Source organism: Mastigoproctus giganteus, chromosome 7, assembly GCF_048544385.1.
Source record: "Mastigoproctus giganteus isolate SK-2022 chromosome 7, ASM4854438v1, whole genome shotgun sequence".
NCBI classification, from domain to species: Eukaryota; Metazoa; Arthropoda; class Arachnida; order Uropygi; family Thelyphonidae; genus Mastigoproctus; species Mastigoproctus giganteus.
Genome location: NC_143581.1, coordinates 2,045,797 through 2,061,277, shown reverse-complemented (window position 1 = coordinate 2,061,277; position 15,481 = coordinate 2,045,797). Strand labels below are relative to the sequence as shown.

General features: G+C 39.0%; 1 protein-coding gene across 5 annotated transcripts in view; it reads left to right on the top strand.

Moving 5' to 3' along the window:
• The window catches only part of LOC150082427 (uncharacterized), a 253,470-nt gene that overhangs the window by 135,478 nt on the left and 102,511 nt on the right, over positions 1-15,481 (top strand). The gene's annotated exons all lie outside the window — the stretch shown is intronic.

Here is a 15,481-nt window from a genome sequence, read left to right as displayed (position 1 = left end):
AGCAGGATCTGTAGTAAAATCAATGAAGGTGGGTAGAGTTTCCTCTGCTGGCAATAGGTACACTGGCAAGCACCTGTAGAGCTTGCTCTGGTTATTGTAAGGAGAATTGGCCGCTGAATGATGTTCAGCTTTCTTTGTCCTACCACGGTGGAGGCTTTGGTGAACCATATACCAGAAGCATAGGTGATTGCCAGTATGAATATGGCTTTATAGAGCAATGCTAGGATGCACTTTTTGAGCCCCCAATCTTGGCAGGTCACCCTGGTGACCGGCGCAGTGTAGTTTCTTATTTTCCTCTGTAAGTAGTTAATGTGTGGGAGAAATGTTAGTTTGGACGAGATGCTGCGACAAGTTAACCCATTTGCTGAGTCACATAAACAAATGCATCAAATAACTCAGGCCAATCCAACAGTGAATGTGTGCATGGCATTTATAGAAGACCTGAACTTAGATAAGAGACAGTATAATGCACCTACAACCAAAACGGAGGTTGCTGCAATATTTGTTGGAGAAGATGGGGAACCACCTGCAAATAGAGATATATATGCATATATCCAACAGGTAGTAGTAGTAGTGGCACGTGATGCAAGAAAGCAAGTGTATGAGCTTATGCAGCATCAGCCAAAAAAAAAAGCACACCATTCCCTCCAAATGCCTGTCCAGTTCCTCCTTAAATTTATTTAACCTATCAACTTCCACAACGACAGATGGAAGTTTGTTCCAGCAATTAACCACCCGCTGGCTAAAGGCAAATTTCCGCACATCTATTCTACATCTGTCCTTTCTTAATTTGAACTTATGTCTCCGTAGGTTCGTAATCTGAACAAGTGGAAGAATCCCATCAGAATTCAGCGTGCTCAACCCATTCAAGGCCTTATAGACCTCAATCAGATCACCGCGCAGGTGTCTAGTCTCCAGCCACTGCAATTTGCAGAACTTAAGCCTCTCTTGGTAAGAGGATCCTTTCATTCCCCTCACCAATCGTGTTGCTCTTCTCTGTACACGCTCAAGCAAATCTACATCGTTCCTAAAATGAGGTCTCCAGACCTGTACGCAGTACTCAAGGCGTGGCCTGACCATTGCCTTATACAGAGGGACAATCACCTCCTTTTCCCTGCTAGCAAAATTCCTATATATCATTGACAAATCCCATGACCTGCCCTAGCAGCCTGTCTGCATTGCTCAGAAAACTTCATATCTGACTGCACAATTACTCCCAGATCTTTTTCATTTTCTACCACCTTAAGTGTAGTACCACACAGTTGGTACGTTTCTCTGGGGTTACTTCTACCCATATGCAGTACTTTGCATTTGTCAAGGTTAAACTTCAGTTGCCACTTCTTAGCCCATCTGCCCAAATTATCCAGATCCTGTTGCAGTAGCACACTGCCATTACTGTCATTAACAACCCTGCCAACCTTTGTGTCATCTGCAAACTTCGACATTAAGCCTGATATACCTTCATCAATATCATTGATAAATACACAAAACAACAGTGGACCCAACACCGAACCCTGTGGGGCTCCACTAATAATATTAGTCCACGAAGAGCAGCACCCATTGATTACCACCCTCTGTCTTCTCCCACTTAACCATCCTTTTATCCATTGTAGCAACTTACCCTTAATACCATTCTGCTCCAATTTGTACAGTAGTCTTCCATGCGCAACAGTGTGAAAAGCTTTCCTGAAATCCAGGTATATGATATCAAAATTATTTTTTGCATCCAGTTCCTTTGTGACCACATCATAATAACCAATCAAATATGTCAGACAAGCCTTTCCCTTAACAAACCCATGCCGTGTCTGAATTATTGCTGCAGTCTTGTCTAGATGATCCTGCAATGTGTCTTTAACCAGTGACTCCATTATTTTACCCGGAACAGAAGTTAAACTAACTGGTCTGTAATTACTCGTGTCACCCTTCGATCCACCTTTGTGAATTTTGGATACATTTGCACATCTCCAGTCCGTGGGAACCTCCCCTGACTCCAAGGATGCTCTCATAATTATGGCTAAGGGTTTGCTTAGTTGCTTTGCCGCCTCCGTTAAAATAACTGGATAGATCCCATCCACCCCAGGTGCCTTTCTTATGTTTAACTTCAACAATTTCTCCTCCACTTTGCTCTCAGTTATTACAAAATCATTAAGCACACTGCTACAATTTGATAACCTTCTTCCATTTTCAAACTGTAATAATTCCTCACGTGTGAATGTAGATGCAAAATACTCATTCAGTTTGTTTGCTATCTGAGCAGGATCATCAACAGTCGAATCATCGATGTCAAGTGGACCAATCATATTCATCCCCTTTTTAGAGTTTATATAAGTAAAGAAATCCTTGCTGTTTTTCTTAGAATCTTTTGCCAAAGATTTCTCTTAATCCACCTTCGCCTGCCGAACCTCCTTTGTGACCTGATTACAGACTAGCTTATATCTACCATAGGCTTCTGCGTTGCCTGATAATTTATATGCATCCTATGCATTTTTCTTCTCTGTCACGAGTCTCATTAGTTCATTTGATAACCATTTAGGCCTAAACCTTGAACAATATTTCTTAATCGGTATGAAAAGTCTAGTAGCTTCCACGATTAATTCCTTGAATGCTTCCCACTTAGAATTTACTGTTTGTAACATCGTCAGTTGATCCCACTGTACAGAATTTAAAAACTGTCTGAGACCACTGTACTCCCCTTTACGGAAGCAAAAACCCTTTTCTTTACCCCTGACAGTAGTTACCTCTTTGAGTAAATCCCACTTCAGCACACTGTGATCACTGCCACCTAGTGGTCCCTTTATCTGCAAATTACAGCAGTCACCTGCTGTAATTCTACAGCAGGTGACTGCTGTAGAATTATATCACTGCTAAACAAGAATGGTGAAGACTAAAGGATCTAGATTAAACTATTTATGCCATAATCAGAAAGATGGTGTATGTTACACTGGGTTATAACTAGTACAACTAGTTATTTTATTATTATTATTGTTCTTATTATTATTATTAGTTTATTTAAATTTATTTTCAATTATCTTGTAAGCACCTCTAGCTATTTCATTGGTTGTCCCTGGGCATGTTTGTCATTGTCAGTGTAATTCTGATCATTATAGATGGTACATCAGGGACATGGCTACTTCAGTTTGTCACTTTTTCCAGTATGCTTCTGGACAAACCTGCAAATAGTGATCTGTTTGTCTTTATGTTGCCTCTCTGTATTGTATGATACTCCTAACTAATAGCTAATAAATGGAATTTATTATTATTATTATTATCTGTTCACATTGCATCTCAGACACTGTTTTTTAATTATAAAAAAATAATTAGTTTTTTTTCGATGAATTGAAAATGGTATTTTATTAATTCTGGTTCATGTAATTTATCCCATGTGTGCTGTTTCATTTATTTCATTATAAAAATTTTATTATATTATTACTGTTTTTACTTTTATCTCTCCCTTCTTTCAATTTTGTCTTTTAATTCAGCAATTCTTGCCCGTGGGGGGGGGGAACACTTTTCCAGAAAAACACACAGTAGTCCAAATTACAATATGCCATTGGTGCAGGGAACAGTAAGTCATACTCCCTCCCTTTAGGGTGGGTGTGGGTATGAATTACTCTAAATGATTATTATTATATCCATCATTCATTACTCAGACGACCACTCAGCGTTGTTATGGGCCTATATGAGAGTTTGAAGGACAGGGTGGATGCCCTCAAAAGATCTAAATTGAGGTGCCCATCAAGCTCCCAGCTGCCCACATCAACGCCAGAGAATGCGCTGGTCCCACAGGAACTAATAGTTGTTGGTGACTCTATTGTCAGGGAAACGGGAAACATGCTTTGTAAAAAGGATAGGTGGAACAGGACCAGGGTATGTCTGCCAGAGGCAAAGGTTGATGACGTTGTAGAGCGGATATCATCTTTTAAGGGCACAAAAGGTGATCTAGTTGTACACGTTGGCACTAATGATATTAGGAGTAGGAGACTGACAGAATTACTTAACAAGTACAGGTCACTGTTGAACAAAAGCCGAGAATTAGGGTTGAATTTGAAAGTGTCTGCAATTCTGCCCAGACACGATAGAAGGGAGTATATGATGAGAGCCTTGTCGATCAATTCGGCCCTGGAAAGAATGTGCAAGGCTCAAGGGGTAGAATTTTTTTCAGCCTGGACTGTACTTGTTAACAGGAGAGACTGCTTCTACAGGGATGGGATACACTTAAATAGAAAGGGTGCAAGAATATTTGCTGATGCTATCGAGGCAGTGTTGGGTGGGTCGGAAAACTGATAGTTTGGGGGGGATACAAGGACTAATAGTTTAACAGTAGCTGTAGGCAGAGGTGAAGATGATTCTTGCACAACTTCTATTAGAATAAGTAGCGACCTGGAGCGTGGGATGTTGGGGGTTTCAGGGACGGATGGCAGTCATCCTGAAATAGGTGGGTATATGGGATGTGTTAGGGTAACTAGGAGTAGGAGCGTGTATGCTTGCATGTATACCAATGCTAGAAGTATAGTAAATAAATTTGATGAATTAGAAGTGTTGGTCAAGACATCAAAGGCGGATATTGTTGGAATAGCAGAGACGTGGTGTCACACAGATATAAGGAATGCTGAACTGGAATTTGGGGAGTACAATGTGTACAGAAAGGATAGACAGGATAAAAAGAGAGGAAGTGTTATACTGTTAATTAAGAAAAACATAAAATCAAAAGAAATGCATCCAGTTGATATAGATGAACAGTGCACTGTTGAGTCAGTTTGATGTGACATAAGCACTGCAAAAGCAAAAATAAGAGTAGGAGTTTGTTATAGGCCTAATGACTTGAATGAGTACAATGAACAATTGTACAGAGAAATAGAGTGGGCTAGTAAATCGGAATGTCTTATAATGGGGGATTTTAACTTCCCAGATATTGACTGGAACTTGTGGGTTGGTCAATCACACACTAGTCAGACTTTTGTGGATTTATTGGATGATTGATTTCTGCAGCAGCATGTTCGAGAGGCAACCAGAGAAAGTAATACTCTTGATCTGGTTATCAGCAGTGATCATTCGTGTATTACGAATTTGCAGATAAAGGAACCAATAGGTGGCAGTTATCACAGTGTACTGATGTGGGATTTACTTAAAGATTTAATTACCATCTCAGGGGTAAAGGAAAGGGTTTTTGCTTCCGTAAAGGTGAGTACAGTGGTCTCCGACAGTTTTTAAATTTTGTACGATGGGATCAACTGACGATGTTACCAACAGTAAATTCTAAGTGGGAAGCATTCAAGGAATTAATCGTGGATGCTACTAAAAGTTTCATACCTATTAAGAAATATTGTTCAAGGTTTAGGCCTAAATGGTTATCTAATGAACTAATGAGACTCGTAACAGAGAAGAAAAATGCATGGGATGCATATAAATTATGAAGCGACTCAGAAGCCTTTTGCAGATATAAGCTAGTCTGTAATCAGGTCACAAAGGCGGTTAGGCAGGTGAAGGCAGATTACGAGAAATCTTTGGCAAAAGATGCTAAGAAAAACAGCAAGGATTTCTTTACTTATATAAACTCTAAAAGGAAGGGGATGAATCTGATTGGTCCACTTGACTTCGATGGTTCGACTGTTGATGATCCTGCTCAGATAGCAAACAAACTGAATGAGTATTTTGCATCTACATTCACATGTGAGGAATTATTAAGGTTTGAAAATGGCAGAAGGTTATCAAATTGTAGCAGGATACTTAATGATTTTGTAATAACTGAAAGCAAAGTGGAGGAGAAATTGTTGAAGTTAAACATAAGAAAAGCACCTGGGGTTGATGGGATCTATCCAGTTATATTAAAGGAGGCAGCAAAACAACTAAGCAAACCCTTAGCTATAATTATGAGAGCATCCTTGGATTCAGGGGAGGTCCCCACGGATTGGAGATGTGCAAATGTATCCCCAATTCACAAAGGGGGATCGAAGGGTACACGAGTAATTACAGACCAGTTAGTTTAATTTCTGTTCCGGGTAAAATAATGGAGTCACTGGTTAAAGATGCATTGCAGGATCATCTAGACAAGACTGCAGCAATAATTCAGACACAGCATGGGTTTGTTAAGGGAAAGTCTTGTCTGAAAAATTTGATAGGATATTATGATGTGGTTACAAAGGAACTGGATGCAAAAAATAATTTTGATATCATATATTTGGATTTCAGGAAAGCTTTTGACACTGTTGCACATGTAAGACTATTGAACAAATTGGAGCAGAATGGTATTAAGGGTAAGTTGCTACAATGGATAAAAGGATGGTTAAGTGGGAGAAGACAGAGGGTGGTAATCAGTGGGTGCTGCTCTTCGTGGACTAATGTTATTAGTGGAGTCCCACAGGGTTCGGTGTTAGGTCCACTGTTGTTTTGTATATTTATCAATGATATTGATGAAGGTATATCAGGCTTAATGTCTAAGTTTACAGATGATACAAAGGTTGGCAGGGTTGTTAATGGCAGTTAATTGCAACAGGATCTAGATAATTTGGGCAGATGGGCTAAGAAGTGGCAACTGAAGTTTAACCTTGACAAATTCAAAGTACTGCATATTGGTAGAAGTAACCCCAGAGAAACGTACCAACTGTGTGGTACTACACTTAAGGTGGTAGAAAATGAAAAAGACCTGGGAGTAATTGTGCAGTCAGATATGAAGTTTTCTGAGCAATGCAGACAGGCTGCCAGGGCAGGTCATGGGGATTTGTCAATGATATATAGGGAGAAGGAGGTGATTGTCCCTCTGTATAAGGCAATGGTCAGGCCACGCCTAGAGTATTGCGTACAGGTCTTTAGGCCTCATTTTAGGAAGGATATAGATTTACTTGAGCGTGTACAGAGAAGGGCAACAAGATTGGTGAGGGGAATGAAGGGATCCTCTTACCAAGAGAGGCTTAAGTTCTGCAAATTGCAGTGGCTGGAGACTAGGCACCTGTGCGGTGATCTGATTGAGGTGTATAAAGCCTTGAATGGGTTGAGCACGCTGAATTCTGATGGGATCCTTCCACTTGTTCAGATTACGAACCTAAGGGGGCACAAATTCAAATTAAGAAAAGACAGATGTAGAATAGATGTGCGGAAATTTGCCTTTAGCCAGCGGGTGGTTAATTGCTGGAACAAACTTCCATCTGTCGTTGTGGAAGTTGACAGGTTAAATAAATTTAAGGAGCAACTGGACAGGCATTTGGAGGGAATGGTGTGATTTTTTTTTTTTGGCTGATGCTGCATAAGCTCATACACTTGCTTTCTTGCATCACGTGCCACTACTACTACTACTCTGGGATTACTGCTACTCATATGCAGTACTTTTCATTTGTCAATGTTAAACTTCAATTGCCATTTCTCAGCCCATCTGCCTAATTTTCTGGATATTGTTGCTGTAGCATACTGCCATTACTGCTTTTAAGCACCCTGCCAACCTTTGTATTATCTGCGAACTTAAACAGTCATTCAGACAATTTGACATTTCATTGGAGAATAATTCATTAAGGCTGGTATATCTTATATCATTAACTCCAGGGGCTCACATTTGGCAAGTATGGCTTGGCAAACCCGGGGTTCTGAGCTGGATATCATCATTCTTCTCTTTCTTGGTGATTCCCTTCTACTTCTGACTCTTGTTCTCTCTCTCTCTCTCTCTCTCTCGCTCTCTCTCGCTCTCTCTCTCTCTCTCTCTCTCTCTCTCTCTCTCTCTCTGGGGGTAACTTTGAATTTTTTTTTTGGCTGGTGCAGCAAAAGCCGACCTTGCACCATATGGCTAATAATAATAATAATAATATCATTAATAAATACAGAAAACAGCAATGGGCTTAGCACTGAAGACTGGCAGACTCTACTAATTAACATTCATCCATGCTCAGAAAACTTCATATCTGACTGCATAATTACTCCCAGGTCTTTTTTATTTTCTGCCACTTTAAGTGTATACCACACAGTTGGTACGTTCCTGTGGGGTTACTTCTACCCGTATGCAGTACTTTGCATTTATGAATGTTAAACTTCAGTTGCCACTTCTCAGCCCATCTTCCCAAATTTTCTAGATCCTGTTGCACTAGCACACTGCCATTACTATCATTAACAACCCTGCCAACCTCTGTATCATCTGCAAACTTCGACACTAAGCCTGATATATCTTCATCAATATCATTGATAAATCTCTCTCTCACTCTCACTCACTCACACACACCTTTCAGCATTAGTTGCAAAAGCTTTCATTGAAGATCTAAGCTGATATGCTTTTCAGTAGAATCTGTATTCTGTGTTTTATTCTCCAACCAACAAGTTACTTTTTCCTTTTGATCCTAGTATTTCTTTTGGTTTTCAATCAGTTGTGTTTTGTGTTAACTAAGTGTGATATATGTGCTTGCCTTCTTCCATCTTGACAGAGAGAAAGCAGCTAAATTAAAGAAGATGCTTTATACAACTTCACAGATATTCAGTTTAGTTCATTGAAAAATACTTATGATATGAAAAGGATTTTTTCAAACACCTATTAAAGTAAATTTACCAAAGTATACAGGGGACAGACATTTCCAGATTCACTTTGGAATTCTCTCATCAGACAAAAAAAAGGTTGAATGGAATTAAATGAAATTATAATACAACCACTTCTAAAAAGAGATGGAAATATTAGGGATCATAATATTTCCAGTTCTTGTTTGAAGTGATCATATTGTTTAGCATTAACCTTTGTATCATTGCTGATGCAATTTTGCACTTATGTTTTGTTTTTACTCTTCAGAATTATGGAAACAAGTTTGTATTTGAAGTTGATTTTGAAATGTGGAGAAGGATGAAGAAGGTATAACTCGACTTTCCATTTTCCCATATCAGTAGCCAATGTTTATCGTGTAGGGAACTATGAATTTAGAAAAGTACAATATCAGATGACATTCTATTTGAATTACTCTTCATGGGAAATAGCATTAGGTTTAATTTTAAAATAAAGTTAACTGTATTTATACTATTGTGCCCTTCATATACAAGGTTATAAGATTAACATGCCAGTTATTTCTTTCATTAGCTTATTGTTTGATTAAACAGAGTATTATTATAATGGAATGGAAGTTAGAAGTGAGATGCGACCAGTTTTCAGTTTCTTGTTTTCTTTGGCATTTATGCACTTTGTGACCTCAAATTTTTATATAACAAGAATCCATTATATTATAACAAGTATTTTATTCTGATTTTATCAGCTTTTTTCATATGCTATTGAATTTTCTTATTGCACTAAAGTAGCTGGTGTGCTAAAAAAATCTGCAGATGACTGCATCTTTATTATTATCTCTTTTAGCTCCTAATGGATTTTTCCCTCATCTCCCTTTGTATAATTCCATGTTTAGGCCACATCTTGAATACTGTATATAGGTCTGGAGGCCTCACTTTAAGAATGATGTAGATCTGCTCGAAGAGGTGCAGAGAAGGGCAACCAGACTGCTGGATGGAACAAAAGGGTGCTCTTGCCTAGAAAGGCTTCAGTTTTGCAAATTGCAGTGTCTTGAGACTAGGCATTTGTGAGGAGATCTGATTGAGGTGTTAAAAGTGTTGAATGGATTGAGTAAGCTGAATGTTAATGGCATTATTCCACTTGCTGAGACTACACACACATGGGGGACATAAATTCAAGTTGAGGAAGGATGGTTTTCCTGAAGTTTGCCTTCAGCCATCGGATGAGTGATTGATTGTTAGAACAGGCTTCCTTCTGTTGTTGTGGAAGTGAATGTGCTGAATAAAATCAAGGAAGAATCAGGCAAATTCTTGGAGGGTACAGTTGGGTGAAATGTGTAGGGTTTTTTTTGGCTGTTGAAGTTTGCTTCTTGCATTATTTGCCATTACTGCTACTATTACCACTACCAGATGCAATTTTTTTCCAACTATCAACCACCTGCTGACCGAAAGGAAATCTGTGAGTCAGAAAACTGTTAGCATGGGGGGGGGGAATACAGGGACTGATAGATTAACAGTAGCCGCTGGCAGAGGTGAAAGTGATTCTTGCACTGCTTCTATTGAAATTCAATTGAGCAGCAGCCTGGAAAGCAAGGCAATGGGGATTTCCAGGACTGCTGGGAGTCATAGTGGAAAAAATAAATACAGGGGCTGTGTTAGGGTAACTAAGAGTAGAAACAGGTGCATGTATGTTGTATTTGCATGTACACCAATTCTGGGAGTATAGTTAATAAATTTGATGAGCTTGAAGTGCTAGTCAAGACATCAAATGCAGATATTGTTGGGATATCAGAGATATGGTGTCACACAGACCTAAGCAGTGCAGAATTGGAATTTGGGGAGTACAATGTGTACAGAAAGGATACACAAGACAGGAAGGGAGGAGGGGTTATGCTATTAGTTAAGAAACACATAAAATCAAAGATGTTGGTGGACAATGCAATGTTGAGTCTGTTTAGTGTAACGTAAGCACTGGGAATGGAAAAACGAGAGTAGGGGTGTGTTATAGGCCTAATGAATCTGATGAGCATAATGAGCAATTTTGCAGAGAAATAGAGTGGGCCAGGAAATCAGAATGTCTTATAATGAGGGATTTTAACTTTTCAGATATCGACTGGAGCTTGTGGGTTGGTCACTTGCACACTAGCAAGACTTTTGTGGATTTGTTGGATGACTGTTTTCTACAGCATATTCAAGAGGCAACCAGAGGGAGTAATAGTCTTGATCTGATTATCAGCAGTGATTATTCATGCATTAAGAATTTGCAGATGAAGGAACAACTGGGTGACAGTGATCACAATGTACTGATGTGAGAATTACTTAAAGATGTAACTACCATGGAGGCTAAAGGGAAGGGCTATTGCTTTCATAATGGTGACTACAGGAGTCTCAGAGAGTTTTTAAATTCTGTACAGTGGAATCAACTGATGATGTTACCGACGGTGAATTCTAAATGGAAAGCCTCCAGAGACTTAATTTTGGAGGCTACTATGCTATTCATTCCAACAAAGAAATACTGTTCAGGGTTTAGGCCTTGAACGTCAGATGAACTAATGAGGCTCATGGATGTCACTTGAATGCATGTCAGATGAACTAATGAGGCTCGTGGCAGAGAAGGAAATTGTATGAGATGCATATAAAGTATCAAGTGACACAGAATGTAAACTAGTCTGTAATCAAATCTCAAAGGAGGTTAGGCAGGCAAAGGCAGATTTCGAGAAATCCTTTGCAAAGGATGTAAAGAAAAACAACAAAGAGTTCTTTACTTATATGAACTCTAGAAGAAAAGGGATAAATCAGATTGGACCACTTAACATAGATGGGTTGACTATTGATGATCATGCTCAGGTAGCTGATAAACTGAATGAGTATTTTGCATCTGCATTCACAAATGAGGAGTTATTCAATGAGGGGAGTGCCAGAAGTTTATCAAACTGTAACAGGAAGCTAAATGATTTTGTAATAACCGAAAGCAAAGTGGAGGAGAAATTGTTGAAGTTAAACATAAAAAAGGCACATGGGGTAGACAGGATCTATCCAGTTATATAATAAAGGAGGCAGCAAAGGAAGTAAGCAAATCCTTAGCCATAATTATGAGAGTTTACTTTGACTCAGGGGAGGTCCCCATGGACTAGAGGTGTGCAAATATATCACCAATTCACAAAGGGGTTTCAAAAGGTGACACAAGTAACTATAGACCTGTTAGTTTTAACAGACCTGTTAGTTAAAGTTAAACTTGTGTTCTGGGGGAAATAATGGAATCCCTGGTTAAAGAACCATTGCAGGATCATCTAGACAAGACTGCAGTAATAGTTGAGACACAGCTTGGGTTTGTTAAAGGGAGGTCTTGTCTGTCTAATTTGATTGGATACTATGATGTGGTCACAAACGAACTGAATGCCAAAAATTTTCTTGTATCATATTCTAATTTTTATATCATATACTTGGATTTCAGGAAAGCTTTTGACACTATTGCACATGGAAGACTGCTGTATAAATTGGAGAGATATGGCATTAAGGGTAAGTTGCTACAATGGATAAAGGGATGGTTTTGTGGGAGATTACAGAGAGTGATAATTAATGGACACTGCTCATCGTGGACTAATGTTATTAGTGGAGTTCCCCAGGGTTCGGTGTTGGGCCCATTAATGTTTTGTATATTTATCAGTGGTATTGATGAAGGTATATCAGGTTTAATGTCCAAGTTTGCAGATGATACAAAGGTTGGCAGGGTTTTTAATGACAGTAAACACAGTATACTACTCCAACTGGATCTAGATAAGTTGGGAAAATGGCTGAAAAGTGGCAACTGAAGTTTAACATTGACAATTGCAAAGTACTGCATATGGGTAGCAATAATTAAAGAGGAACGTACCAACTGTGTGTGGTACTGCACTCAGGAAGTTAAAAGTGAAAAAGACCTGGGGGTAATTGTGCAGCCCAATATGAAGTCCGCTGAGAAGTGCAGATGGGCTGCCATGGCAGGTCAAGAGTCTTGTCAATGATATATAGGAATTTTGCTAGCTGGGACAGGGAGGTGATTATCCCGCTATACAAGGCAATGGTCAGGCTACACCTAGAGTACTGTGTACAGGTCTGGAGGCCTCATTTTAGGAAGACTGTAGAGTTGCTAGATTGAGTACAAAGAAGGGCAACAAGATTGGTGGGGGAACAAAGGGGTGCTCTTACCAAGAAAGGCTTAAGTTCTGGAAATTGCAGCACCTGGAGAGTAGGCACCAGCGAGGTGATCTGATTGAGGTGTATAAGGCCTTGAATGGGTTGAGTACGCTAAATGCTGATGAGATTCTTCCTCTTTCTCAGATTAAGAACCTGAGGGGACACAGATTCAAATTGAGGAAAGACAGTTGTAGAATAGATTTGCATAAATTTGCCTTTAGCCAGGTAGTTGATTGGAGTAACAGACTTCCATCTTTTGTTGTGGAAGTTGATAGGCTAAATAAATTTAAGGCTGAGCTAGACAGGCGTTTGGAACGAATGGAGGGATGAAATGGAAGGTTTTTTTGGCTGATGCTGCATAAGCTTGCTTTCTTGCATCGTATGCGTCTGCTAATGCTAATTACAATGCTAATGCTAATGCATGTGGATATAATTGTGTTGTCTTTTGCTTGAGCATGTATAAAGCTGGGCAGCTGAGTGCTTGATCAGTCCCTCTCTTTTATTTTTTCAAAGGCATCAACTGTGTTTTTCAAGACCTCATATAAGCCCATCAGAACACTAAATTTACACTTAACCGCTTCATGCTCTTTACAACAAACAAAAACAAAGGAATCCCCTTTGGCTCTATTGTGCCTGGCCATCAGCTGATGGCCTGAACTGCCATCAGCTGTTCTCTCCCAAGCCAAAGCAATACCAAATGCTGAAAGCAAAGTATTGCTTTCCGCGTTTTGCTTTGCTTCTGAGTATAATGTAAAGTAGTATAATATTAGTAGAGCATAAATTATATCTGGCTATTTTTGGCAGTAGTACTTGTTACACTAATTTAATTTTCCTTATGTGATACAGTTATATTATGAGATTGCATTTGTATTGCCATATGTTTATAGTTTGTGCACTTAATAAAACACTTATGGACTTATTCTAATACAACATTAAACAACACTGCACTCCACATAGCCAGGTGGGAAGGAACAGCAGTGCGTAGCATACGCTTCTTGATTAGACCGGGGTTCGAGCCCGTCACCACCAAATATGGAGGATGCGGAAAGGTCAGGGAATGACCTCCGCATATTCCCGGAGCAATATGGCCTTAGTTGCTAATGCTCCTAAAAACCAAATAACAACAACAACACTCCACATAAATTTACATGGGGTGCAGTGTTGTTTACATTGTTTACTCCCTGTTAGAATTAATTAATTCCTAGGTGTGTGTTTCTCTCAAAACATTACTTATGGACTTCTAATATAACTATACTTCTATGAAATTGTGTAAACAACTACAAGGTTTTAAAGGCTTTGAATGGACTGAGGAAGCTCACTACTGATGGCATTGGTCCTCTTGCTCACTCAAGCCCGTGCCCAAAAATACGGAGGATGCGGAAAGGTCAGGGAATGACCACCGCATATCCCACGAGCAATATGGCCTTAGTTGCTAATGCTCCTAAATAACAACAACAACCTCTTGCTCACATTACACACTAGAGAGAGGGCATAAATTAAAATTGAGGAAGGATAGTTATGTGATAGAGGAGGAGGTTTGTCTTTTGCACGCAAGTGTTTGACTTGAAATAAACTTCCATCTAGTGTTGTCAAAGTAGGCAGTTTGAATAACTTCAAGGAAGTACTAGAAAAATTATTGGAGGGTCAATGAAGAAGTGATGTAGGATCTTTTTTTTTTTTTTGTTTGTTTAATGCTTTATAAGCTTGCTTCCTTGCATCATATGGCACTAATAATAAATATCTCATTTATATCACTCTACAACAGTGCTAATCAGTATGTTTATATTATATTGTTTTTGTAGCAGTTCTCTAGCAATATTGGCTGTATCATTATATTATTAGTACTGTTAAATTATATAAAAAAAAAAAAAAAAATTAAAATCCTCACTATATCTCCCAATCATAGTTTGTCTAGTTCTTCCTTGAATTTATTCAAATTACCCATATCCACAACAACAGATGGAAGTTTGTTTCAAAAACCAACTACTGCTGGCTGAAGGTACTCTTCTGCACATCTTTCTTGCAACCATCCTTCTTCAGTTTGAATTTATAGAATTTATGTCCCCTTGTTTGCAATATGAGCAAGAAGAAGAATGCCATCAGCATTCTGCTTGCTCAATCCATTCAAAGCCTTAAACACCTCAATCAGATTACCTTTCAGGTGCCTGGTCTCCAGAAGCTACAATTTGTGAAATAAAGCCATTCTTGGTAAGACCAGACTTTTATTACTTCCAGTAATCTCATTGCCCTTCTCTTCACCCATTCCAGGAGATTTACATCCTTTTTAAAATGAGACCCCCCCCCATACCTGTATGCAGTGCTCAAGATGCAGCCTAACTATTGCCTTTTGCAATGAGATAATCACCTCCTTATTCCTATTAGCAGAATTCCAATAGATTATTGACAAAATCCCACAAGCTGTCCTAGCAGCCTGTTTGCAATGCTCGGAGAACTTCATATCTGATACAATTACCCCCTCCACAGGTATTTTTTTTATATTCCACTATTCTGAATGTAGTACATCATAGTTGGTATGTCAATTCAGATTACTGCTACCAATGTGCAGTAGTTTGCAGTTGTCAAACTACAGTTGCCATATCTCAGCCCATCTGCCTAATTTTTTTAGATATTTATGCAGGAGATTACTGTCATTAATCACCCTGTCAACCATTTGTACCATTTGCAAATTTAGACATTAATCCTTATATACCTTCATCAATATCATAAATAAATGTAGAAAACAGCAATAGGCCCAGCATAACCATCCTCTGTCTTCTCCCACTGAACCATCCCTTTATACATTGCAGTAACTTGCTCTTAGTGCCAAACTGCTCCAGTTTGTATA